Source organism: Talpa occidentalis, unplaced genomic scaffold (assembly GCF_014898055.3).
Source record: "Talpa occidentalis isolate TD23 unplaced genomic scaffold, MPIMG_talOcc4v2.1 talOcc4.13, whole genome shotgun sequence".
NCBI classification, from domain to species: Eukaryota; Metazoa; Chordata; class Mammalia; order Eulipotyphla; family Talpidae; genus Talpa; species Talpa occidentalis.
In genome coordinates this window covers 97,699,135-97,726,324 of record NW_023601322.1, presented here as the reverse complement: position 1 = coordinate 97,726,324, position 27,190 = coordinate 97,699,135, and the positions used below count along the sequence as shown (strand labels likewise).

General features: G+C 44.2%; 2 long non-coding RNA genes across 4 annotated transcripts in view; one reads left to right on the top strand and one right to left on the bottom strand.

Annotated features, from left to right (window-relative positions):
- LOC119243651 (uncharacterized) overlaps positions 1-18,580 on the bottom strand; it is a 45,819-nt gene extending 27,239 nt beyond the window's left edge. Inside the window, exons 1-3 of the long non-coding RNA XR_005124789.2 lie at positions 18,504-18,580; positions 15,347-15,624; positions 15,140-15,246 (exon numbers count right to left, since the gene is read on the bottom strand). This is a non-coding gene — a long non-coding RNA (uncharacterized LOC119243651). The remainder of the gene's footprint in view (positions 1-15,139; positions 15,247-15,346; positions 15,625-18,503) is intronic.
- A 195-nt stretch (positions 18,581-18,775) lies between these two features.
- LOC119243650 (uncharacterized) overlaps positions 18,776-27,190 on the top strand; it is a 31,235-nt gene continuing 22,820 nt past the window's right edge. For all 3 annotated transcript variants that reach the window (XR_008551557.1, XR_008551559.1, XR_008551558.1), the window contains exon 1: positions 18,776-18,907. This is a non-coding gene — a long non-coding RNA (uncharacterized LOC119243650). The remainder of the gene's footprint in view (positions 18,908-27,190) is intronic.

The following is a 27,190-nucleotide window of genomic DNA, read 5'->3' as shown; positions in this document are numbered from 1 at the left end:
AGCAATAAACACAAAGGGAACTACATCAAACTTTTACACAGAAAGACAGTAAGATAAAACAGCAGACAACAGAATGGGATAACATCCTAAATACATAAGGAATACAAATCAGAAACAAAAAAAATCCAGTTTAAAACTGGGCGGAAGAACTATACAGCCAATTTTCCATAAAGGTATCAAAGGGGCTAACAAGCACAAGAAAAGATGCTTAGCATTAGTAATCATCAAGGAAATGCAGCACACCAAGGCCACAGTGAGGCTTATGTACACAATGGAGCATTATTCAGCAATAACAAAGAAGGGTCCACTGCTGCTTGCCACAACATGGACGGACCTTGACCTCATGCTAAGAAAGAAAAGTCAGAAAAAGAAAGCCATATACTGTGTGTTATCACTTACATGGAATATAAAAAACCCATCACACACAAAAAAAGAGTAAAATGGTGGTTAGCAGAGCACGGGGTTTGGGGGGGCGGTAAAACTGATGGCACAAACTTGTACTGAGTAGGCAAGAAGCCAGCGCTATGAAGCTACAGTGGATGCAGACAGGAATAACAGCACACTGTAACACCTTAAGCTCATAAAATGTAAATGTCAAATTCATCAAATAAAAAGATTTTTAAAATAGATTGTTCATTACTGTTTATTAAGAAAATTGGCCTAATTTGGTTAACTACTCCCTTGAAAACACAATTAGAGTGTGAGTGTGTTCCCAGCTATCACTTAGAGCAGCAAAATCAACCTCGGAACTACTGTGGAAGCCAGGGTGTGACTCCATAGCGAGCCTGGAAACGCTTTCTTCTGAACAAAGAATTCAGTGCTTCACCTTTGGGGAGATCTTTGTGTATCATCTGGTTTCGATTTCTTCTTGGGCTTCCTGCCCCAGTGAAAGTGTGCATGTGCTTGGGTGAAATACATACATAACTAGTGCAAACATACCACTGGGGTCACTATATATGAATATACATGCATGTTATTTCACAGCAAAACTTTTAAAGTGCATATACTCAGAAACTGGGGGAAGCTGAAGCCTTGCAGAGACAAAGCTCATACTTACAAAAGCAGAAGTGGGCTCACAAGTTTCGTGTATTTTAGGTCTAAAGTAGCCACTGCAGAACTGAAAAAATGAAAGTTAGAAAGAGCAGCATGTGGCAAAGAGTGTGTGCTTGGAACACAAATGTAGTGTCTTAATATATACCACTGATCCTTCCTGAATGCAGGCGCTGTTCTGGCCACTGGGGATACGGTGAGACCAAGATGGACAAGGGCCTGCTCTTGAGAAGCTTACTATCTGGCGGGGTAGACAGACCCATGCAAACGAGGAAGAACCCAATCAGATCATTATGATGTGCTTGAAGAAAAACAAAGCAAAGTGCCTCCCCAGTGGTGCAGTGGGTTGAGTGCAGCTCTGTGAAGCTGTCCGCAGCCTCTGCAGCATGGATTCAATTCCCGGCTGGCCAGGGAGATTCCCATATGGCACGGCAGACCTCTCTTGCCTGGCCCTCTGCTCCCCTCAGCAGTGCTTTTGGTCCGTCTGCCTGTTCTGCTCCCCGCTCTGTCTCTGGTGAATCCTCTCACCCCCCGCATCTCTGGCCTGTACCCCAGTCTCGTATGCATAAATAAATAAATCTCTTTTTTTTTTAAAGGGAAAAAAACGTAAAATAGGTAGAATGCCTGGGTTTTTACAATGTACTCAATAAATGGTGTCACTGCTTTTGAACATCACTTGAATCAGGTATGTTTTTATTCATATTACACCAACCTTCTAGTGCCCTCAATATTCCCTCAGACACTGGTATACTTGCACAGATGCATGCGGACACACAGTAGGGTCTTGAGTCCGTCGGAGTGTTTTCCCACTCTCGGCTATTACGTCTTAGGTAGCAACTAATTATTTCTCCAAAAAAAAAGCGGAGAAAGAATGTGCATTAAACTTCCTACTAGAGGGAAAGCCTGCCTGGAAAAGGACTGTGCAGGACCGCCCTGGAGCAGTGGCTCCCCCCGCCTTCCCAAGGGAACCAAGGGGCTCCTCACAGGCCTCTCCCAGGCCACAGAGAAGCAGGACTGGAGAGCTGGCGTGCAATGGTGGATGTGGGTTCACTCTGCTCCCATAGTGCAAATCACTGTCACCTGTGCGTTCACTGGACTCCATGTTAGGTTTCCTCTGAAGGAACGCGTTGAAAATGAGAGATCTGAAATCCTTACCCTAAATGCAGGTGTGCAGCACTGTGCTTCTCACTACTCACGCCCTCAGTCCTTTTCACTATCATTCTAAGAGTCACCAAATTTGATTCACAGAATCACTGAAGCCATACGGAACACTGAATTGCAACCCCAATGCAGAATCCTAGTTGGAAGTGAGGCGTGAAGCCAAGTGATTGACCAAGGAGGTGACAGAGCTCTCCAGTTGTTCATCCACACCACGCCGTGCCCTTGAAGACACGCACAGCAGGCTGCTTCGTTTTGCTTCTTGTACACTGTCCCAAAGAGTAATGGGATTTTCTTTTTCAATTGTCCCCAGTGGAATGGGGAGTTGGAAAATTAACTCTAAATTTCCTCTTTTCAAGCGCTCGTAACTCATCTGACCCTTGAGGGAGAAACTCTCTCACACTCGCCCAGGGTGAGGCCATGTGATTCCCATTGTCTTAATGGGAATCACACTTCTCCGACCCGGCAGAGGCTTTAGTAATTTAGGTATTCACATGTCCATAGCCCAAGCTGTTGCTTTTCATTTCCTCTGGGTGATTTTTCCCTCCACAGAAAAGGTTGTAAGATATTTATGGTGCGTGTCCATGAGCAGGACACTCCATGGACCTTCCTCCCGCTCCTCCGTGGCCACAGGCCTGGGCCCTCCCCTCTAATAATCTTCTCTCCGCACAAGATGTGTGCGCTCAGTTCATGTGTAACTGGCACAGCCCTCCTCATCACGGCAGTTTATGAACTCATGTGATTTATTATAGCCAAACGTTTTCAAATGCGAGAGCCCTTTCAACTGCAAAACTACTCATGGGTTTCCACTTAAGAGTAATTGCTTTTGGTATCAAAACACTGAGAAAACACATAATGGCAAGAAGAGATTATGGGTTAGAAAGTGCTATTAATAAACACACGCTTGATTATAAGGTTACCTGTGTGAATCACAGCGCATCTGAGACTAGTATGCCTGCGTGTGAAAGATACACTCAGCCCTTGCACCAGCTTGCACAGCCATGGATTTGCAGAGTTGGGGAGTTAACGTCCTCAATGTCACATAGATGTTGAAAGGCAGAAATGGGGCTGTGATCCCCTGTGTCTCCAAGGCACATCCCCACCTTCAGCTATTTATCCCTCTTGCCACTGCCCGCATTTAGGCTCTACCCGCCTGAGAGAAGGCACAGGGCACATGACTCAACCTCAGGAACAGGCATCTGTGAAGGCTCCAAAAACATGCCGATTTACACAGGCCACCAGGACAAGCAGCGGGCAGGGAGGACATTTAGCACAAGAGAGGCCGCACAGATCTGCAAACCCTTGATTAATCGTATAGCTTGCAACTCGACCGTGGGTGCAACCAGGCGAGGCACAGGACAAGGAAGCACAGACACAGCCTCTGGGCTCCAGCTGGACGGAGACTGCCTGGAAACTCCTGAGTGATTCTTACTCCACAATCTGCAGTAACAGTGACTGGTAAGTCCTTGAAAACAACCCACATCTGGCCCCTGTGTTTCCTCATCATCCTCGGCCACATAAAACTTGCTGAGTTGCCTCTGAACTAAGCAGATCACATTTTGACTCTGTTGGGCCTCAGCCACAAGCTTGCCGGGCTCTGGTGGCAGCAGACAACAAAACAGGTCGCAGAGCCCTTCGTGGGGCACAGGAACCATCTTTATCGTGAGGCAGCAGGAGATGCACAGGTTCCAGCAGCACGGCTGTGCAGAGCAGCCCTCCCAGCGGCTCAGCAGCCCTGTCCCATCTCCGGTGGTGGCAGGCCCCTCAGTCCTCCATGGGCTCTCTTGGCCCCCTGGGCTCCCACCAGCACCTTGGACCTGGCACCAGCAGCAGCAAAAGCAGCAAACGCAGCAGCAGTAGTAACAGCAGCAGCGGCCAGCAGTGGCAGTCCCTGGACTTCGGCTTTAGCAGTGGCCTGTGCCCAATCAGTGTGCAATGAGTGGCCAGCGAGTGCCCCCTCCCCCAGGAGCCCTGTTAGCTTTCATATGTTTTTTAGACAAAGCCGGCATGAGGCCAAGTTTAGGCCTAGCTAACAGAAGTATGTTTTGTGTGTGCGAACTATACATCAAGGTCATACAATACTACTGCTCTCTGCACGTGCGGACATCTCAGGGCACCATGTGATCTACTAGGCCGCCTGTGCCAGAAGGTCAAGGCAAAAAACACTCTGAGAAACAGTTTTTCACAGCTTTCCTAAATATTAATCTGTTGATTTGCATAAGAATACTCTCCCCCCAATATGAATAATGTAAGGAAAGTGCCCCCTTCCCAAGCTGACTCAGAGAAATGCAGATGCAGGTAAGCCCTTGCAGAAACCTGGACTTGGCTTGCTTGCGCTGCAAACAACCGTTCACACCATGTGTAGAGTACAATCCAGAAACGGGGCCTACTCCTTCCTTTCCATCTTAGTGGCCAGATTTATCTTACTGCTGAAGACACCACTCAAAGTCCCGAGGACAACAGTTTGTTATTATTAAGTCAACATGAAGTGAAAATTAAGAGCTCAGTTCCGAATGTCTCCCATCAAACCTCCCACACATCCCAGCGTGACTGGTCATCCTTAAACTATATTCCTGTTTTAATGCAGCACAGTTCCACCAACGAACCTTGCCACAATTCCTTCTCTCCTCCCAGACAGTGGCATACACTCTCACTTTCTATTTGAATTTGACATCAAAAGGAGCTGAAAAATTCCAGGACACAAATTATAGTAGTTTCAAAGGACAGGAGCTCCATGACGTTCTCAAGGCCAGTGAATTTTTGTATATTTGTGTAACACAAACACTACACTTTGATCTTCAGACCTCAAAGACCTTCAAGATCTGCTTTTTCTCTGCATACCTCTAGGAGTGATTCAAATTTTCTGAAGCCTCCCTTCTCAAAATCATTCAAGATTTAAAACGTGTAGGTTGGCCTGAAGCGCACATAAACAGCCAGCGCACCTCATTTCTGAGAATATCTCGTCAGACTGCTTTCTAGTCAGCATCCCAGCATCTCCACTATGTCCCTCCCTGCAACACATCTGCTCCCTAAGGGCAGTAAGCCCTCACCTAACGTCAGCCCGAGGGCTAGGACACTAAGCGCTGGAGCGGATGAGGTACAGTGAAACAATCTGATCAGAGGTTAATCAATATAAAGAGTTAGGTTCCCACAGCAGACTTCTGATCACAAAATAAAAATCACCAAACTTCTAAATAAAGACAAAAACATTTCTAGCATCAGCTATCACCTGTATTCACTCTCTGATCCGTTGATTCCAGCTGGGGGGTCTGGCGGTGGGAGGGTGACGGGCAGCTCAGGGCGAAGAAGCCCCACCCGGGAAAGGATGCCGTCTATCACAGGCGCATCACACCCCCACACACGCTCCGACTGGGGCCACTTAACCTGCCCCGGAACCTCACCTGCACGTCTTCGGGATGCGGGAGGAAACCTGAGGGTGGACAGGACCCACTCAGGCTCAGGGAGACGGACCAACGCTGCAGACAGGGGACCCGGCGGGAATCACTTTGTCCTCATCAACGCGCTAACAAAAGGACACTGAATAAAATGGTGTGGCTGGCGGCTGAGCAACCGAAGCAGACGACCACTGGCTCAAAGGAAAGAGAAACACATACAAAGGAAGCTGGTGATAGGAAAGACAACAACTTCCTGGCAAGGCCTTTCTGAACAACTCCGTTTTTTTTTTGTTTGTTTGTTTGTTTTTTAAGTACTGACAATCAGCACTGTCCACCCCACTCCCATAAACACACATGTTTTCTCTCTAGGCCACCAGTTACCTTATGTGAGCAAGGAAAGCATCACTACCGTATTGAGCAGCAGGCAAAGTGTGTCCCCAATTTTATTTCATTTAAATCTCACAACACCCCCAAAAGGTATATATTTGTCCTTGCTTATGTAGATGAGACTCATGGAAACCAAGTTTTAAACAAGAACTTGCCCAGGTTTGCAAAGTTAGTAAATTGCAAAAGCGGGATTTCCACCCGCCACCTCTAACTACAGTTTGGTCAAATTTATGGAACAACAATCTCGTCAAATCTCCTAAGAGCATACATCACTTTCTATACTTCCTCATCCTCCCAACATGATGAAGAGAAAAAGGGCATTAGCCAGAAAACAGCACTTGCAAATGCTCAAAATTGCACATATCTAATGTCCACAAACTACAAGTTCTGGGTCCTTATTTGACATAAAACCTTGTAGACCCGGATTTCTTAACCAAAAACGCGGCCAGAATGATCCTGATTTTGAGGGGAGAGATGCCACTCCAGGTGGCCAAGCTTCAGAGGCAGTGGCGAGACTGTCTATTTCCTTTAAAAAACAAAACACTTCCTCCTCATCATGCTTTTAATTTCTTTAATACCTCATTGGGTTGCAAACCAGGTAGTGTGCCTATATAGGGGAGTTATAAAGTCATTCTTGCTAGGTTTATCAAAAGCTGTTTTAAATTCACTCACACTGAGACAGGAATGACAGAGCTCATAGCCTTTGAGGAAAGCATGCTTTTAAAATGGAGAGTGAGCCAGGGCCCAGAACCATGATTCTCAAATTTGACTATCAGAATCACCTGGAGAGACAGTGCTGGGGTGGTGGTTCCCCCATCCCCACCCCATGGCTGACTCGGGACCTCAGCCCTGGGGCCCGGAAGTTCCTTGATATGACTAGTGTTGCTACCTTGGAACCACACTTTAAAATGCTGCTGTAGAACAAGCAAGGCAAACTGAAACCGAGGCCTTCACAGAAGCGGCTCGAACAGTTACTACATAGATGGGTGAAAAATACTAATTCCTCATCTCAAAACACTTCACGCTTCAGCAGGAGTTAAAGGGAGATAGGCGACGGCTCATTTAGCCAAGAAAGGAAAAGAATTAAAATTCAGAAGCTTGGATTTCTCTGGGCAGGAGTGTGTTTTTGGTTGTGCTGTGTTTACTCTTTGAAAAATGTGGCATCCCATTTTTATTCTCAAAGGGCTTTAAATGCTTATTAAAAAATTTTGTTTGAAATCTGATAGTGCTTTAAAGCCTGTATTTTGATGATTTGATTGTAAATGAATGAAAAGCACATGGATTAAGTCACACATGGTTTTAAAGAATTACAGGCAAAAGTGTCTAACAAGACACATTGAGAGTTGACCAAATTCAAATGTTCCAAAGAAAAAGTCAGAGGGTAGAGGAAAACAAACTGACCTTATTCTAATCAGAAGGGTAACATACCTGCATGGAAGATCTGTTTTCAGAATTTGAGTCTCATCATTAGAAATTTCATTCCTGCCAGCTTAAGCTAACCACCTAAATGCACAGTTATAAAAAAGGAAACTCTAGCCCCTTTGTAGACAACAGCACCAAAGCAAACCAGGGCGACCCTACCCTCCCAAAGCAAAAGCAAACGCATTGAAGGCCAAAAGGCTGTGCTGAAAGGTGTCTATAGCCGCACACACATGAAAAGAAGATCCAAAGGTCAGCCACCCTCCCAGGGCGGCTATTTTTCTATTTGTCCTATGAATGCTGATGTATTTAAATTGTTTTTCTACTAGGATCGATTTTTATAAATGTAATTCTCCCCTATTATTAGTGTGTAATTTTGGAATACAGTCAAAATATCTGCATGTTTGATTTCATTCTTTAGAGCTTTCTTTTTTCTTTGACCACTTGACCCATCTCTAGCTCTTTCTTTTTTCTTGGCTTTTTTTTGTTCACTTGCCTGGTCTATTGTAAATGGAATATTGAAGTCTCATTAATTTTTTGACTTGGTACTTGTAGTGGGTTGAACTGAGTCCCCCCAAAAGACATGCTCGAGTCCTAACCCTCAGTAGCTGTGAATATAACCCAATTTGGAAATGTAGTCACCCCCTGGCCCCCGTACTCATTAATAGGAGATACGGGCCAGGACTCCAGTGGATCCTGAAACCATGGATAGTAATACACCTTATTTATTTATATTTTTATATATATTTACATATATAGATTTCTTCACATACATACATGCCTATGATTAAGTTTAATTTATAAATTAGGCATGATAAGAGATTAAGAAAAATAATAATAAAACTATTATAACAATATACTGTAATAAACATTATATTATGTGGTCTTTCTCTCCAAATATATCTTATTGAGCATAATCTTTTTGCAACACAGTTGATTGCGGGAAACCATGAAAAGTGAAACCTCCAAAAAGGGAATGCAGAAAAGGGGTGCTTGAAGATGTAATTAGTCAAGGATCTCCAGATGAAATCATCCTGGATTTAAGATGGGGTCTAAATCCATTAACTAGTGTCTTTATAAGAAGAAGCGAATTGCACAGACAGAGAGAAGCCATGGAAAGCAGACGTGGAAATACTGCACCGATAAACCAGAAAGTGCTAGAGACTTACAGGAGGCACAGGAAGCGGGAGTGAACAAAGTCTACCACACCTTCCTTTCAGAGTTAGCCTGCACAACTCTGGAAGGATAAATTACTGCTCATTTACACCACCAAGTTCGGAGGCATTAAGGCACCCCTAAGAAGCCAATGTAGCATTTAAGATACAGCTCTGTTAGACAGAAAATACTTCATTTTCTTTTCCTTGAATTTCTTTTTTCTAGTATTTTATTTTATATATTATTTACATCATTTTTCATTTTTGCACAATGTATGCATTTTCATCTTGGTTATATTCCCCATACAATTCCCACCCACCCCCCATTTTGACTCTAATCCCTCCTCCTCCACCCCCCCCATAGTATGTCTCTGGTTTATAGTTGCTTATTGATTTTGATTTTTACTTTATTATAGTCTTTTTCCTGGTCCCTTATTTAGGTTTCTTGAAAATGCTGCCCAACTATACCTTGATTTGTATCAACAACTTTGGTACTATTCCCACTTTCATATGCCTAAAAATAACGTGAATCAATAGATTTTTAACTTGTAATTAGCACCCAGAAATTTTACTGGAGTAAGTCATATGTTTTATTGTTTGAGTCAATTTTCCCAGATCATGAAAATCCTTTTTACTTCTTTGACTTTGGTTTTCTCTCATTTCCAAAGAGTTTTCTTGGATTAAAGTGTTAAACATTAATTCCATTTCACAGTTATATTTTTATCAGTGACTCAAATTATACTTGATTTAGATTTTCACTGCCTTTTAATTTAACCACTTTTTTCTGGCCATTTTACTTCCTTTTTATATTATTTTCCCTTAGATGTTTCCTATCTTTTTAAAATGTCTTTTATTAAATAGACATTTAAGTCTATTTTCCATTAGGCACGTTATTTTTCATGGCTGAGATTGTGTAATTTTCCCTCCAACTTCTTTCCCAATATCAATCAGAGCTCATTACGTTTCTTACATTTTTCACTATTTCTTTTATTATTTGAATTTTTTATCCTAACAATTATTAATAGATCTAAATGTTTGCTTGATGTTAAATTCAGTGTGGATTCTTGTATTAATTGCTGCTTATTTATTGATTCTCTAGGGACAATTCTCATCAACTGGAATACTATTTTCTTCTTACATTACCTTGTTAAGGAGTTTTATCTGATCCTTCCAGTGTCAGGGAGTAGAATATCTAGTTTAAGATCGCCCTCTTCTGTCAGTAAAATGCAGCTGCTTTAACAGATGACATTCGCTGGGTGAAACGGAGGACTTCTTTTCACTTCTGTATGATTCCCAATCCTTCCCTGCCACTTCCTCAGAGAAGACCCCTTGCATTTTCTCTTTCTTTTCTCCTCAAAGCAATCCTTCTGCCAGGTCATTAGCTCCAGTCTCAACATTCACCCCCCTCTTTGTAACCACTATCATGAATGCAGGTACCCCCAGGCCCCACTTCAACAACCTAGTCCTCAATGTCAGACTTTTCTTTGGTGGATTTTTTTTTTTTAATCTACACTACATTTGTGCCCTCGTGAGAGGATCTGAAACCAGGAGAACTCGGGCAACAGGAAAGGCTGAGGCACAGGACAGTGATTTTAAACAATACAGGAAAAGAAGGAACAAAACTTCTCCCAGGAAAATACAAGTATTTTACTGAACTGTTGCTAGGCCAGCCACCACCTAGAATAAGATCCGGTTACAGGAGAATTAGGGAACAGAAAAACAATCACCACGAAACTTTTCAACCACCTAGTGCCTAATCAATAATCTGCCACATGGGGCAACAGAAGTCGGGGCTGGAGTAAACAGGCGTCCTCCCCTGGACACCTCCTGCTGTCAGTTCTTTCCTCTTGCTTCAGTAAAGGCACACTTGCTTGCTCTCATGCCTGGGGTGGCGGTTGTTATTCTTCAACTGGCGTACACACCCGGCCCCACGAGCATCCACTCTCCTGACACTCAATGCTCCTTTCCCCACAGTGGTGCCTGCAGACTCAATGACAGTGGGAATTCCACTGGTACAGCTGTCTGAACTGGCGTTTATTTCTCTACTTTTTTTTAATTAGAAGTCTGTGATGTTCTCTGTCTCCTAGAAAGAGCATAGCCATGGGTCCTCTGTGATTCCTTTGTCTTTCTTTTTTATTCTATCAGTTTGGGGGGGCAGTTGGTGAAGAGATCTGGATTTGGCTGGTTATCAATATCCCAGAGTAAACCAAAACTCTCTATTATTTCTTGAAGTATTTTCTCCCTCTTATTTCTCTTTTCTCCTTCGGTATTTCATACTATATGTGTATTAGACTTTGATCTGCCTTCATTTTTTATTTCCATTTACAAAATATTTTTCATTTACATGTTTGCCTTCTCCTCTTTTCAGCTTTTATCTCTTTGTGTATGTATATAATATTCTCTGATAAATCATACAATGCATTATTTTGTCATTCAACTGTGTGAACTCTCATATTTAACTCTGTCATGGAGATTTTTTCCCCAAATTATTTTTTCATCATTCTCGGCTTTATAAGATAATCATAGTATATACACGTCATAGGCATATACTTGCAAGCATTAAGAGTTTAGAAGGTTATAATTGTGTTTTCAAACAGTTCCTTTGACATAGTAACTACTTATTGAACATTGACTATTGCTATTATATATCTAAGATACTCAAATCTACCTCTAATTCCCCCAAGGACTTCAACTGAATCTTCCTCTGTAGACATCAAAATCCCAAGTGCCAGTTTATATCTATTTTCCATAACTCCACCATCCAATTTGGTTTCAGCTTCCAAACACCACACTTTATAGAAACTCCTAGATTCTGCCTTGGCTATGTGTCCAAAAATCCCTTTGATGTATATACTATGACAGTAATAATAAAAGTGAAGTGTTCATAGCATTCCTCATAACCTCTGTTCCAAAGCCAGGATAGCAGTCTTTTCCATCCACATCTGATAAGAAATTCTCTGTGGCCTCACTCAGGACCTAGCTTGAAAGTTGCTTGGTGGGATTTATCTCTGTCCAAACTCTATGAATGTGTTCTTGTCTCTCCTATCCATTCTGAATAATCTTTTGCTGTATGCTAGAACAGTCCATGTTCCAAAGAATAAGGTGACGCTCCTGACAGTGGGGGACACACCCACAGCCAGAGTGTGTAGTACCAGCATGAGTACTTGAAGTACAACTGCTTTTTCCTCTCATTTTGGCCAACAGGATAAAAAAGCACTGTATTAAGAAAGGCCTTCACGCTCACATTCCCTGAAGGGAATTCATTTTTATTATTTCTGAAACCTAAAATGAAATCATACAAGCCAGATAAAGTAAAAACAAATCGGTAGCAAATAGGAGATAGGAGGAAGAGAGACTGTGCAAGAAAAGATAGAAGTGTCTCCTGTGCCAACAGTGCAACAATTAGTGAAAAGTTTGCCCTACCAGTTGTAAGACAAGAACCTTGGCTGTGAAAACTTTTTAATGTGCCTGGGTCAGTCAGGTTCCCTGCTATAAAAGGGACCCTGCTGTGCATACTGTATTGAACAGGAATTCAAAGGCAGTCAGCACAGCCCTGGGCAAAGGGTAATGCGGACATGAAGCAGGAGGTGGTAGCCACAAAGGAAACACTTGGGTTAAGTGAGCCAGGTTGTTCCAAAGGGAAATGCAGAATAACATGAAAACTACCAAATAGTATGCTTGGATTTGGATTGTCTGTGGAACCTGGGGAAATGGCTGAGTTTGCATCAAAGTGTATATGAAGCCAGAAAGGATCCCATGCAGACAAGGGAAAAGCTCAGCATCTGGGTTATGGCAGGAATGGTTCCAAGAGGTTAGAGTAGGAATTAAGCCTCAACATGATACAAATGTTAATGTTGGGGGCGGGGTGGATAAGTAACTTTTTTCAAGGCAAGTTTTTTTCAAGGAATGTTGTTGGTTCATGGGGTCGTTTCATAGCTCCCCCAGAGGCTTCAATCAGGGCCCTTGGCTCTGAAATACCCTTGGTAAGTACTGAGGGTACTGGTCCCACCTCCCAGGACCACCAGCAGCAGGAACAGAATTAATGCTCACTAATCAGCCCAGCACTGTATTGCCCTAAGCGGTACAGGTGGCCAAATCTAGATGAAATGCAGAAATCACACATCCCTTCTATTCCTGTGTGTTCTGGCCTGGTGATCTATAATTCTCCTGGCTATAAACTGCTCCTTCCTAGCAACAACGTGCCAGGATTTCACTGGCGATTCTTAATCATTCATACCAGCTGCTGAGCAGTGCCTGAAGGTATCAGAAGAAATATGTGTAGACGTTTTCACCATATGGTTTGTTAAAAGCTGATGAAGCCCTTTCATGTAAAGCTGGGCTTGGGCAGGCACCCGCTCACACAGCAAAGTCCAGCAAAGTAAAGTGAGGATCAAGGCAGCCTTCAAAAGACTCTTCCTTTGTCACTTTTGACTTATGACTGTCTTTGTACCTGGGTCTCAGATTAGCTAAGAATATCTCCGGGGGTGTCCCCTCTGTAAAGTTATGAACTGTGCTCCTATGATTACTCCTAACTGCCAGCACTGAACCCAAAAGCTAACTCTTGATTACAACACAATCTCATTACAAAGTTGTTTCAAGTTGATGGTTATTTGCATTTGGACTTATTTGAGATTCATGCTCAATAGTAATGTTTTATCAGAGATATTTCTGTTAATATGGAATTTATTTGCTTTTTCGGGTAACTATGAAGAGTTTGTCTGGTCCAGGCACTTAGGTGCTGAGGACACAAGAAAATGAGTAAGTCAGACATGGTTCTACCTGCACAAAACTTACACTCTAGGACAAAACAAATTCCAGTGGTGTGAGTGCACTGAGTGGAATGAGGAGAAAGGGGTGTGTAACGGGGGCCTAACATTTCATGGTGCCAGGGAAGACAGCCTGGTGCGGGGTTCTATGTGAATGAAGACCTACCAAGGACAGATGTGCCGGTGCTGCGGCAGAGCCAGGAGCAGAGTTCCACTGGGAGGAGACCATGTGCATGGGGCAAAGGCCTGAGCAGCAAGATGGGGAGAGTGGGAGTCATCTGCAGTGTGTAGAATGCCTGCAGTGTGAGAGGTGGTGGCCCTGACCTGGGCCAGGGTGTTCCCATCACAGAAAGGGATTCCATCTTCAGGCTAAGGGTGGTAGAGTAGTAGGAGCAGGGCAGCGACTGGATGGGAACTACATTTTCAAAATGTGGAGCGAAGGAAGTGGAGGAAGACAGGATAAACTGCCGACGGTCTGGACTCATGGCTGTGGTGAGGATGGAAAGAAGCTGCAGGCCCCTGAGGCTCAGAAGTGACAGTTTGCATTTCAGTCCCCAGGTACTGGCTTCCGCATTCTGTGAAGACCACACTATCAGTTACCACTGCTACTGCGCAAGCAAAGAAGCCCTGGCCACGGATAATAGAGGGTCAGAGTCGCGGCTGAAGCTGCCAGAGCAAATGGTAAGGAGGCAGATCAGGTTAGAGCCTAAAAGAGGAGGGAGGCGTGGCTTATGGGGGGATCAAAGAGGGGCAGTGACAGAGGGAAGAGGAGATGAATGGATGGAACACGTAGTCTCAAGTTACCCCTTGATTTGGCCTCCAAACTTCCAAAATGACAAGAGTGCACTGTTTGGATGGATATGGTGTGCACCAAGGAGGCCTCAGCGGCCAGAGTCCCTTCCATGAGCTAGATCCCAAGCCTTGAATTCAGGGACCTGAGAAGCACTTCCCACTGTGAGAGCAGACAGCCAAGTGAGCCACTCCTGGACTGCTCCAGAAGTCCACAAGGCAGTCTGGGGCTTCTCAGGCTCTCACAAGAGCCTGTGCCAGGGATGGCATTCCCTGAGAACTAGATTTCATCAGAGCATTCAAAACCCACAGATCTTTAACATCAAACAGCACAAATGTCATCTCTCCCTATTGAGCGCATCAAGGCACCCCCCACACAGGAAAGTGCACAGGAGTTACTTCAAAATGTGCTCAGCCTTGTCATACAAAAGCAACCCACCCAAGCTGAGTCTGCATATAACCCCGTGACTTCCACCCGAGCCTGCTGGCCTGTCCGGCATCACCAATATCACCATGCTAAACATTCTGCTGTAGGACGTCAATTCTGTTCCATTTAACAGAACTGAACCAGAGGACGTTCAAAGGAGCTGACATTTTCTGGCTCATGAAGCTTTGGGGGAAGATGAAATTATTAGCAGCAGTCCTGGTGTGCAGGCGGCCCTGGAGGAGAGAAGCACCGTCCACCTGAACGTCATTTTCTTGGACAAGACAGGTGGAAGCCAGCTGACAGCAGGTGCACAGGCCGAAGTCCCCAAGTCGAATAAAACTGACGTGAAACTGAAAAAATGTTTTGAATGTACAATGAGCACAAACCCAACGAGCAGACCTATCAGCAGAGCCACAGGAGATACCCAAAGATAGATTGCGCTGACATCTGATTATTGATTTTTCCTAAAAGAAAGATCCACTTCATGCTGAAGGTGGTGGGGAAAAAAAGCTTAACAGAAAAGACAAGTCCAACACTGAAGTGGCCCGAACAAAACAAGCCATTGCATCTTCATACATTAAAATGCATACTTACGTGCACGCCATGCGGAGAGGACTTTCTGCCAGAATCCCGCCTTCTCACTTCAGAAGCATGAAAAAGACCTTAGCGGGCGGTGTCTGCTTCTCTCATGAAGTTAGGTCCTGAGACAAAAGAAAATCACCAAGTTCCTGCTCATATCTGAGGTGCCTAATTTTATTTAGCCATCACCAAAATCCCATCACAAAGCACAAAATCATTTACCCTTGTAATTTCTTGGCTTCAAGAGAGGCAGCTGGCATTGCTTTGCAGGCGAGGTAGAGAAGGACAGTAGAGGCATTTGCTTTCTCATTTCCTGCTGGTTGAAGAATGTGCCACTCTACAGAAAGCTACAGAGAACTAAAAGTGGCTACAGATTGTTTTGATCTCCTTCCTTTCCACAGGTAGGCTCAAGGATATGCCCCTTTAATCCTGGGCGGGCCCTGTTTCCATGCTGGGCCAGTTTCAATAGCAGGTTCTCACTGTCTCTTTCAACAGTCATCCTGGGGGAAGATGGACAGATCCCATGTAAGTAGCTCAACTTCCTGAGGTTGCCAAGCTTTGAGAAAACCCAAGCTTGGAGAGGCTCCTTGGACAGAGGTGCCTGGCCTGCCCCCTGCTGCCACAGTAGCCTGCCATGGCCGGGGCCTCCTGGACATCCATGCCAGGGACGCACCATCTGCCAGCTGATGCAAGCCCAGGGGAAAACCCGAGTGACAATTATCAGCTGAGCAGTCAACGCAGTGAATCATGAGAGGTAATAATAAAAAATTGTGGGGTCTCCCTAGTGGCACAAGGGGTTAAGTCTCAGCAATATGAAGCTATCCGCAGCCACTACAGCATGAGTTTGATCCCCGGCCAGGGAGCTAAACCACATAGCACAGCCTCCTGTCTCACCTGCTGCTCCCCTCAGCAGTGTATTTCAGTGGATCTGCCTGTTTTGCTCCCCACTCTGTCTCTGATGAATCCTCTCACCCCCCACACCTCTGGCCTGTACCCCAGCTCTTGTGCGCATAAGTAAATAAATTTAAAAAAAATAATAAGTTGTTCTAAGGCACTTAGTTTGGGAAGGTTGGTTTCAATAACAGATACAAGAATAGCATTTGCCAAAATGAGAATTAGTTATATTTAAATAATATTTTAAACTCAGTTTCTCAGTCGCACTAGCACATTTCCAATGCTCAAAAGCCACAAGCAGCTCCTGGCTTGCATATTGCAGAAAGCAGCTTGCAAAACATTTCCTTTATCACAGACGTTCTATAAGATGCACTATTACAGAGCAATTCAGAGTTCTGGCCATACTTCTCTGCAGGACAGAGCCACGAGGGAACATTTGGCAATGCATTCTGTCTACCTGCCTATAAAATTATTTCAAAGCATAGTTTTAAGATCTACATCTACCTGAACAGAGGAAGTAAATAAAAAGCTGGGTTCACATTAAAACGAGGTAGGGAAAACTTGTCTAGGTTTAATTTTCTTATTTATGAATTTTAGAAAAAAGCAAACTGGCTTGTTAATCACATCTAGCGAGCAGTGATGGGTCTAGTTTTGTCACCAAATCAGGGAGAAATTCTCAGGAGAACAAAATCATCTGAAGCTCAGCCTTGCAAAGTCGAGGCCAGCATGCTGCTGTAATTGAGCAGGACATTATGCAGAATACATAAAGGCTTTTGCCTGACAGAGAATTATTAAGATAAACCAACTGGAAAGGAACAGGGATCTGGTACCTTGGCATGGTTCCATAAAAAATGTTGCTTTTCATTATGAGATTCCCTTTGTTCCTTGTGGAAAATTCTGACTCCACACCGATGGATATGTGCATGTCTACATGGAGCGCTCTAGACAGGGACTAACAGGCATGCAAACCAATGAAGCAGCTATCTGGACAGGTGTCTTGGATAAAGGATACATTAAGATGTCTTTGCTCTCTGGGGCAATTTGATTTTTTTTAAGTGAAGATCAAGGTATACAATTACAAAAGTGATGACTTTCTAATGACACTTAGGATGAGAACAAAGTCAAAACTGAGGCTAAGGCGAAGATTCAAGACCAAGAGAAATACGACATATGGGGCTTCTCATTTTATCTTGTGTGGGCACAAAAGGAATTTGCTGCCTGTTCCCTCATTCTGTGGTCCTCAAGAAAGCTGTTCATCCTCAGACACCAGTATGCTTTCAGGTCCAGAAGGACCTCTGTGAGGTCAAAAGCTTTCTCTTTACCTTGAGGTCTGGGGAGGAGCAAAGACAAGTGCATTTACAGATATCCCAGGACAAACATGTCATCTGCAGGACAGCTCCCAGTTCAGCAATGTGACTGCCAAAACTAAAACCAAAGCTCTGTCTTCTTCAATACAAATACCTCAACAGTCTACAATTATCTATATTTTCTGATGAGAAACCATGTCCGATTTCTGAAAATATCCTCTCTGCTATGTGGGGACAGGATGTGATGGAGACGGGAACTCCCATTCCAAGAGCCTCAGGGAAAGGCTGGTGTGCAAGTCACCGCTGTCAGCTAAACTACATGCTTAAATGCCACGGAAATCTAATGCTAAGGACCTTCCTCTCCTTGTTTCCATGCTGAGGAACAGTTCCTGCAAGAACCAAGGCCCGGCAGAGAATGGTGAGCCTTCCTGGAGGAAACGAGCTGAGTGAAACCATTTTAGTCTGGTTATAAAGACCTTTCTAGGGCTGCAGTTGAACACACAAATACCCTAGCACTAAACTCCAGTCTCTCCTCCCTGTACGCTCTCCTGCCGGCTCAGCTAGGAGAGGTGTATGTGACAGCCCAAGGAACTGCCTGCGAATTAAAAAAATAATTTTTTAAACCTTCGAGCTTAGCCAGGCATGAAAAACGACACCCCGAAAGATGACGTTTGCAGAAAGTTGCTGGCAGATGAGGACTGGAGTTACAATGGACACCACATTGCAGGCACTATTAGGTGAGTCCCTACTAACAACTGCCCTAGACGCACGTAGATGGGGCTGCACCTGCTGTGGGCTGCGCGTGTGCGTCAGGGAAGCAGACACGAGCGAGAACCCACCGCGGGGCAGGGGCTCCCTTAGTATCCGAAGGCCCTCGAGCAAGAACTCTGGCACAAACCCTGCAGCCAACAGCACCAGGCGCGCCTCGGCGGGGAGTGTCCGTCTCAGGAGCGGGGCCTCCGGACACCCCGCGAGCCCAGCGTGTGAGTGTCAACTGCAGGCGGCGGAGGCCACGGCGCGGCACCGGACCCGGCAGTCAGCACTGCCGGAAGACCCTGCGCACGGCCCCCCAATACTGCGAAGCAGGAGACAGGCCCCAAAGGGCTGACTCGGCACATAGCAGGGGTGCGGGAACCCTCCCTTCACCCGCGGAGGAGGCGAGGCCCCCCAACACCTACCAGGCCAACCCGGAAGCGGGAACCGCCCCCCACGATGGAGGCTGCGCGAGGCCGCGGCCCTGAGGCGCTTCGGGCGGGACGAGGCGACGGCGTGGCTCCCGCGACTGCGGCTGCGCGAGGCCACGCGCCTCACACGTCACCCACCCACGTGACAGATTCGGCTCACACCCGTGACGTCACCCACGCGCTCTTGCTAAGCCACGTGACAGGCCACCAACCCCACGTGACAGAACGCCGATATGTCACGTGACACTCAACAGCCGTGCCGCGAGGCCAGCTAACCCACAAGACGTGCGCGACGGGACGCAGGGAAACCACCAGGGCATGCGTGACGCAGTCGTGCCTGCGCCGGGCCCTGGGGGAGCGTGTGGTCTGCGGGGTCTTCAGCAGCCAGCGGGGCGCAGGTAGGGCTGGGCCGAGTCCCAGCAAGGGCGTGACCCTGGCTGGAGGCTTGCTGCCCGAGGAGGGGTGCAGGCTGGGGAGAGAGGCGAGCAGGCAGCAGGGGCTCTGGGGAAGCGCAGGGGCGCTGGGCCCCACCCCATCCCGTGTGGCCCCTGTGACCTCTGTGCCCTGGGGGTTGGCGACTGCCCTGTCCCCAGGAGCCTAGACCCGCCCCGGAGGCGGGCGGCTCAGGGACCTGGGCTGTTCGTGGCTTCTGAGGACACAGGCCCAGCGACGATTTATCTAGGTGTGGAAAGGTAAAAACCAACCTGACTGTGGGTTGGAATATTTTGTCCTCCTGCCTTCGCAGATACAGTAACAGCAAGCAAACTGAAAGGCGGTAGAAAGCTGCAATTTTTTTTTAAAAGATTTATTATTTATGCATGCAAGAGCTGGGGTGCAGTCCAGCGCTGCGTGAGAGGATGAGGGTGAGAGAATTCACCAGAGCCAGAGCGGGGAGCAGAGCAGGCAGAAGGACCGAAGTACACTGCTGAGGGGAGCAGCGGGCGGCAGGAGAGGTCTGCGCGCCATGTGGGACCCTCCTCCGGTGGCCGGGGAGCAGCCGGGGATCGAACCGGTGCCGCAGATGCTGCGGGCAGCTTCGCAGCCCAGCGCTCAACCGCTGCGCCACCGGGGAAGCCCGGCAATCACTCTTTTTACCATTATTACTACAGTTATAAAATGTGATAGAAATTGTGATTTTGAAATAATTTTCTCAGGCAACTGTATACATATTGCTGGAAATTCTTTGCTAATATCATTAAGTATCTCTGGTCCTACAAATTGAACCATGAAGAAAAGAAAATGAGCTCTCAGTACTTCTAGGATTATTATTTGTAGTAACAGTTCTCCACACAACCCCAGCAGGATGCATACCTATAGAAAAAGACCTATTATGAGGAATTGACTCACAATTATGGGGTCTAGCAAGTCCAAGTCTACAGTGTGGGTCAACCTACTAGACACCCAATGGAGTCAATGACGTTCAAAGGCAATTTTCTGGAGAATTCCTTCTTACTTACCTGAGTTTTTTATGGGTTTTTTTGGTTTTTGGTTTTTTTGGTTCTATTTATACCTTCAACTGATTGGATGAGGCCTACCTACATTAGGAAGGACTGTCTGATTACTCCAAATTTATTAATTTAAATGTTAATATCATTGAGAACACCTTCCAAATTGACACATAATATTAAGCATCACAATCTGTTATGGAATGGGTTTTTATAGATTGTTTTAAAATTAATTATGTCATTTAATTCTCATCACAACCCTGTGAAATAGGAATACTAACAAATCTGTTAATACATGAAGAAAAAGTGTTTTAGAGATTCAGTAACTTGGTGAAGGTCACACAGGTAGTAAATGGGGCACTGGATTTGATACCAGATCTGTTCGACTTCAGAGATGGTGCTTTTTTCTAATCTCCCCACAATAGGAAATGTTACCTGTTAAGGTTGCAGTCAAATAGATGTTAGCTCCTGAAACCCTTTGAGAAGTGCTGTACAGACCAGTTGCTGGTTTATAGTTCCTCCTTAGAGTTGTGTGCTTCATTTCCCCACATATCTTATTGGGGCTCGGAGTAGGTCACCCCAAAATGTACCAATGTAGCATATTTATGAATTTTAATTAGGGCTGCTTGGGAAACAGCACATGAGAAATGATACTATAAGCCTCCCTGTCTCCTAAAACCAGGAAATAAATCTCCCGTGTGAAAGCTATTCTTCTTGTACCAGGAAAGAAGGACATATCACTACACACAAATTTTGAGGCACCTATTTCTCCTGTGTAAATAAATAAACTCTGCTTAGCTCCCTAAATCTCCTAGCCAAACATTTCAAGGATTTTTTTTGCCTGAAAGGTAGTTAAACCTGCTCCGTTCACATGACAGATACCATATTAATAGGCATCTCCATGTGCATGAAATTAAATGGGTCTTTTCTCCTCTTAATCTGCCTTATGTCAACTATTTTCCAACCATAAGGACCTAGAAGGGTAGAGGAAGATTCTTCCTCCCAACAACCCGTAAGTGTGTACAGGTAATAGAATCTCAGGAAGCACTACTCCTAGTGCATAGACTAGAGTGGTCTGAGGATCAGAACAGATACAGAGAAGAAACTAACTTCATTATTAAGTGGTAACTATATGTCTGCTGTGGAAGATGACTGTTCACACAAGCCACCCCATTGATTAAGCACTCAAATACTGCAGTTTAGTCCATTAATGACTACGCAATTAGAACAATCTTGTACTTGGTTTGCAAATATCTTCTCCCATTCAGTAGGCTGTCTTTTCATTTTAATGATGGTTTCTCTCACTGTGCAGAAACTTTTTAGTTTGATGTAGTCCCATTTGTTTATATTCTCTTTTGTGTCTCTTACTATTGGAGAGAAATCCACAAAGACACCACTAAGACCAGTGTCAGAGAACTTACTGCTTATGTTTTCATCTATGTATTTTATGGTTTCAGGTCTCATATTCAAGTTTTTTATCCATTTTGAATTAATTTTAATGCATGGTGTGAGAGAGTGGTCTAGTTCATTCTTTTGCATGTGGCTCTCTGGTTTTCCTAGCACCATTTATTGAGGAGATTTAACATTTCTCCATTGTATATACTCTTGCTCCTTTGTCATAAATTAGGTGTTCATATATGTGTGGTTTTATTTCTAAACTCTATTTTTCTATCCTATTGATCTGTGTGCTGGTTTTTATTCCTGTATCATACTGTTTTGATCACTATAGGCCAGTAGTATAGTTTGAAGTCAGAGAACATGATACCTCTGTTATGTTATTTTCCCCTCAGGATTTAGCCATAAAAAAAGATGAACTCTTGCCATTTGCACAACATGGATGGACCTTGAGGGGATGATGCTAACAGAAATAAGTTAGAAGGAAAAAGACAAACATTATTTCATTCATTTGCGAAATATAAAAACAAAACAAAACAACAAGCAAACAAAACCAAACCCTTAGTCTCTGACGACTAATGGTAGTTACCAGAGGGGTTGCGAAACCTACAGTGTTGTAAACTAATATTGCCTCAGTAAAAGAAAACAGTCATGCCCCTCAGGAAATTGGCCTGGCCAACACTTGATAGTGAAACATGGTTTGGATTATCAATACCCAGCCTTCATGGAACATAGGTGTCTTTCAGCACAATTAATTTTCAGCTGACTTTTACATAGAACATAGATGCATGTTTTAAATCTCTAAAATTCATTGCATTGTTTAGGGTTCTCGAGAAATAGAACCAACAAATATGTACAGCTCTCTAAAGAGTACTGGGTCACACAATGACGGAGACTAAGAATTCCCAGGATCTACTCTCTTGCAAGCTGAAGATTCAGGAAAACTGGTGGTGTTCAGTCTCACTCTGAAGGCCTGAAAACCACTGAAGCCAATGTAAGTTCAAGTTAAGACCAAAGGCCCCAGAAGCCCTTGTCTGAGTCCGACCAGGAGGGCATGAGAGCAAGAGAAGATGGATGCCTCAGCTCCAACAGAAAATTCATCCTTCTTCTTTTTTGGCCTACTCAGGCCCTAAGCAGGTGTGGTGCTCTTTATTGTCTTCCAACGCAAAGGCTAATTTCTTCCAGGAACACAGACACACCCAGAAATTAAGTTTTACCAGCTCTCTGGAAATCTCTTAGCCCAGTCAAGTTGACACATAAAATTAACCATCACACTCATTACAATTTATTAAATAAAATGATGTATAGGAAAATTCCACAATTACAAATGCAACTGTTACAATGTCAGACTCCTCAGACTTTTTAAAAAGTGAGGCGTGCTAACAGAGGGGAAATGTCATGCCTGATTTCCTGCTAAACAACTTTGTTACTGTTTGATGATTAGAAAGCATGTTGTAAGCATTTACAATCTGTCACTTAATGTCCAAAGTAATTTGCATAATTACTGCTTTAGTTCCATTTAGGGAAATTGGTGGGGAAGAAGTTACATGCCATTTGGTATCGCATATCATTACAATCTGCCATCCCTATCTGGGGCCCCACATTCATGGGTTCAGACAACCTTGGGTTGAAAATATGCTAAATGGCTGGGTCTATACTGAGCATGTATAGGCTTTTTCTTGCCATTACTTGCCGCGGACCAGCACAGCGATGGACGATGAGGCCGTCTCAGGGTTGAGAGATTGCGCAGGGTGGTCAGGGATTCGATGAATAAATGACACACAGACACACTTCAAGAGAGTGAAAATCTGAGTGCGTCTTTATTAAGCTAGTGGTCAGTATATATATGTTTTTCTAAAAGCATAGGAACAGTGAACATCAAAGAGATCAGTTTGCTCATAGACTTAGCTTAATTGACAGGGCAGTGATTTATGTCCGAAGTTACATCTGGACCTAGCCTCATTCCTAATTGGACAGGCTATAAATTCTTTCTACTGTTTTATATAATTATTTTCTAGTTGCACTAACTATCATTTTTACTCATAATTAATTGTCATGGGTGAATTTATTTTATAATGCAGTTAATATCAAAGGTACTAAAGTTAAGCACATAATAGAAAGATTATTAAACTAACAATTCTATTATGACACAGTGTTTAGTAATGTTTCATTTGCATTAGCCTAATTATTAAATTATGTATGTTTTTTAATTAGCAATCAATGACCAGAAAAAGGAAAGATTTTAGAAAGACAGTTGTAGCAGAATAAAGTTTGTGGGCCTTGAGAAAGCGAGATAAGGTTCCAGGTGGTCAGCATTTCTTTTAATCATCTTTGTGGCCGCTTTTGATGGTCATTATTTCTTGGCAGGCATTCAGCTTTTCTGCATCTTAGGGAGTTTGCTGTTCTCCCCCTGCGCGCATGGTTCCTTGCCCACGCTGGACCTCAGGGACCATGGCAACAGCCATTAGCCCTGAGGGTCACTGCAGGGGGAGGTGCAGCAATTACTCTCTAAACCATATGGTGTAACAACTATTTACATAGTATATGTGCATCGCATCAAGTGTTATGGGCAATTTAGAAATGATTTAAAGGATATAGGAGTACATGTATAGGTTATATGCAAACCATTTTATATAAGAGCCTTGAACATCTGTGAATTATGGTATCCCTGGGAATACCATAATATCTGTGAATGCTGGAACCACGCATACACAGAGGGACAACTATCCTTCTATTTCCCATTTAAAGTAACAGGGGCATGAGCTTCAAGTCCCCATTTGTTACACAGAACATCTGAGACCCTGAATTTCTGATGTTAGGAGGTTGTGTGTAATTTTATTTCAGTAACTCAAGGTCTCAGTGAGGATTTATTGATCACTCTGTCTTAAGAGAATATAGTTTCCATTCCCTTTCTTACACCCTGGAAATCAGCAAACTTGAATTGCTTCCTCATCTGGGATCTTAACTCCACTGGAATCACAAGAGCCAAAGGATGGATTCGGAAGATGTCTCCTCTCCATGCCAGCAAACAGCCTGATGGTGAGAAGCCCCTTTGATGGCACAAAGACTTCTCAATAAAGTTGCTAAAACCCTGTGAGAAGGTAGTGGACGCCGTAAGCAATGCTGCACAGATGCTGGCTGCTGGGGCTCAGTGGCCGAGCGTAACATGTTTTCAGTGTTCACCGTTTGCTGAGATGAAGAGAAAGTCCTGATTCCCCTGTCCTTACAGTCAAGCAAGGCACCTGGTCGGAGTGAGCAAGGTTCTTGTTTCCCTAGGAAAAGTGTCCTCACTGCTTTGTAAAGGGCTGTGAAGCTGTCCGCAGCCTCTGCAGTGCGCATTCTATCCCGGCTGACAGGTAAGAATCCCGTATAGCAAAGCAGACCTCTCCTGTCTCGCCCACTGCTCCCCTCAGCAGTGTATTTCGTCAGTCTGCCTGTTCTGTTCCCCACTCTGTCTCTGGTGAATCCTCTCACCCTCCCGCACATCTGGCCTGTACCCTGGTTCTTGTATAAATAAAAATAAATCTTTAAAAAAAAAAAAGTAAGGAGAACCTAAAATTCAAAAATAAGGAAGTGGCTAAAGTATAGTATGTTTCTAACAGTATGGTACTAGAACAGAAACAGACACACAGACCAATAGAATCAAATAAGGGCCCAGAAATAAACTCATACTTGGATGTTTACTTAATCTACCACAAAGGAGCGAAGAGTATATGTTGAAGAAAGGAAAGTCTTTTCAATACGTGGTCTTGGAAAACTGGACAGCCACTTGCAACAGAATGAAAGAGGAGGGAAGAGCACAGAGAGTGTGATGACAGATCATGTGTGCTACGGTGGTGGGAGAACTGTGGGGCTTACCCCTGAGGGGAGCAATCAAATAGTGTCCAAAAATTAATAATGGTGGAAGGAAAGAAAAAATACTTCATCAAAAAAGAAAAACAAAACTGGACCACTGTCTCACACCATACACAAAAATTAACTCAGAATGGATAAAAGACTAGGGCTTAAGACCTGAAACCATAAATTACATAGAAGAAAACATAGGAAAAACACTCAGCAAAATAGGCTTCAATGATGACTTCATAGATTTGTCTCCTACAGCAAGAGAAGCAAAGGGGACTATAAACAACTCAGACTACATCAAACTTAAATGCTTCTGCACAGCAAAAAAAGCTCTCAGTAAAACAAAAAGACACCCTACTGAATGGGAGAAATATTTGCACATCATACATCAGACAAGGGGCTGGTATCCAAGATCTACAAGGAACTCACACAACTCAACAAAAAGAAAATATCCCAATCAAAAAATGGGCAGGAGAACTAAATAGGCACTTCTCCAGCGAAGACGCACAGATGGCCAGCAGGCACATGAAAAAATGCAATCGTTCTTTGTCAGGGAAATACAAATCAAAACCACAGTGCGATACCACCTCACGCCTGTGAGCATGACCCATATCACAAAGGCCAGATACAAGTTTTGGCAAGAATGTGGAGGAAATGAAGGCCTCCTGCATTGCTGGTGGGAATGTAGTCTGTGGAAAGCAGTACAGAGTGCTCTCAAAAGAGTAAAAATAGATCTACCATATGACCCAGTGATTCTACGCCTAGATATCTACCCCCAGAACACAAATACACTGATCTGAAGGGACACTCGCACTCCCATGTTCACTGCAGCACTGTGTACAACAGCCAAGCTATGGAAACAATCTAAGTGCCCCAAAACAGACAAGTGGAGCAAGAAGATGTGGTTTGTACACACAGTGGACGACTACTCAGTGATCACAAAAGATAAATTTGTGCCATTTGTGACAACGTAGATGGAACTGGAAGGGATTATGGCTCAGCAAAATAAGTCAGGAGGAGAAAGGCCAATAGGCTGCTATCACTTACCTGTGGAATATAGAGAAAGCAGACAAAGGGGCAGATAAAGCCGAGAGCAAGCCTTTGAAAGCAGGCTGTAGGACTGAAACACTCTTTAAGGGTGTGGGGGGAGCACAGAGTGGAGAGGGAGCAGAGTGGACTTTGGTGGTGGGAGCCCTGTGTACCATCACCCGAAAGGCGCGGGGGAGGGTCCCTATACTTTCAAAATACACAACACACACCAACACTACCTCAATGAAAAGTACTTAAAAATCAGCATATAGTACGTTATGCTCACCAGAATCTAGCTTCTATTTATCACTGTATAGTTGCCCTCTTTTGCCGGATTACCTGGTCTCCCTTCTGGTGATCATTCATTTGCATTGATACCCTAAATGCCTGTTTTGGTTTTGTTCATTTGTTTCTTTATGTTCCACACATGAGAGATAAATGGTGTTTGTCTTTCTGTCTTGCTTATTTCGCTGAGCAGAAGAGCGTCCTGTAGGCTTAACCCACGTTGCTGCGGTGGCAGGCCTCCGTCTGTTGCTGTCGCTGAGTAGTATTCCACTGCATGAGTCCGGTTTTCTGTATCCAGTCATCCATTGAGGGGCACTTAGGTTTTCGCCAGGTCTTGGCTGTTGTGAATACTGCGGGGTGAACATGGGGGTGCAGGTCTCTGTGAATTAGCGTTTTTGTATTTAGATAAATACCCAGAGGTGAATATCCCCCAGATTCTAAACCCCACCTTCATGATCATAAATTCCAGGCAGAATGGAGTACTATTGAGTGAGTGGTTGGAAAAAATACAGCTCATTGATGCAGAAAGCAGCTAGAACAAACTCTTGTTTTCTCTCCAAGATTCAGTAAAAGCCCACAACAGAGTGGTAGAAATAGTCTCCTAGGTCGGTCACTGTGAACGTTTCCAGGATGGCGCAGCTCATTCTTTCTCTCCCACACCCAGAAAAAGTGGTAGACCTACAA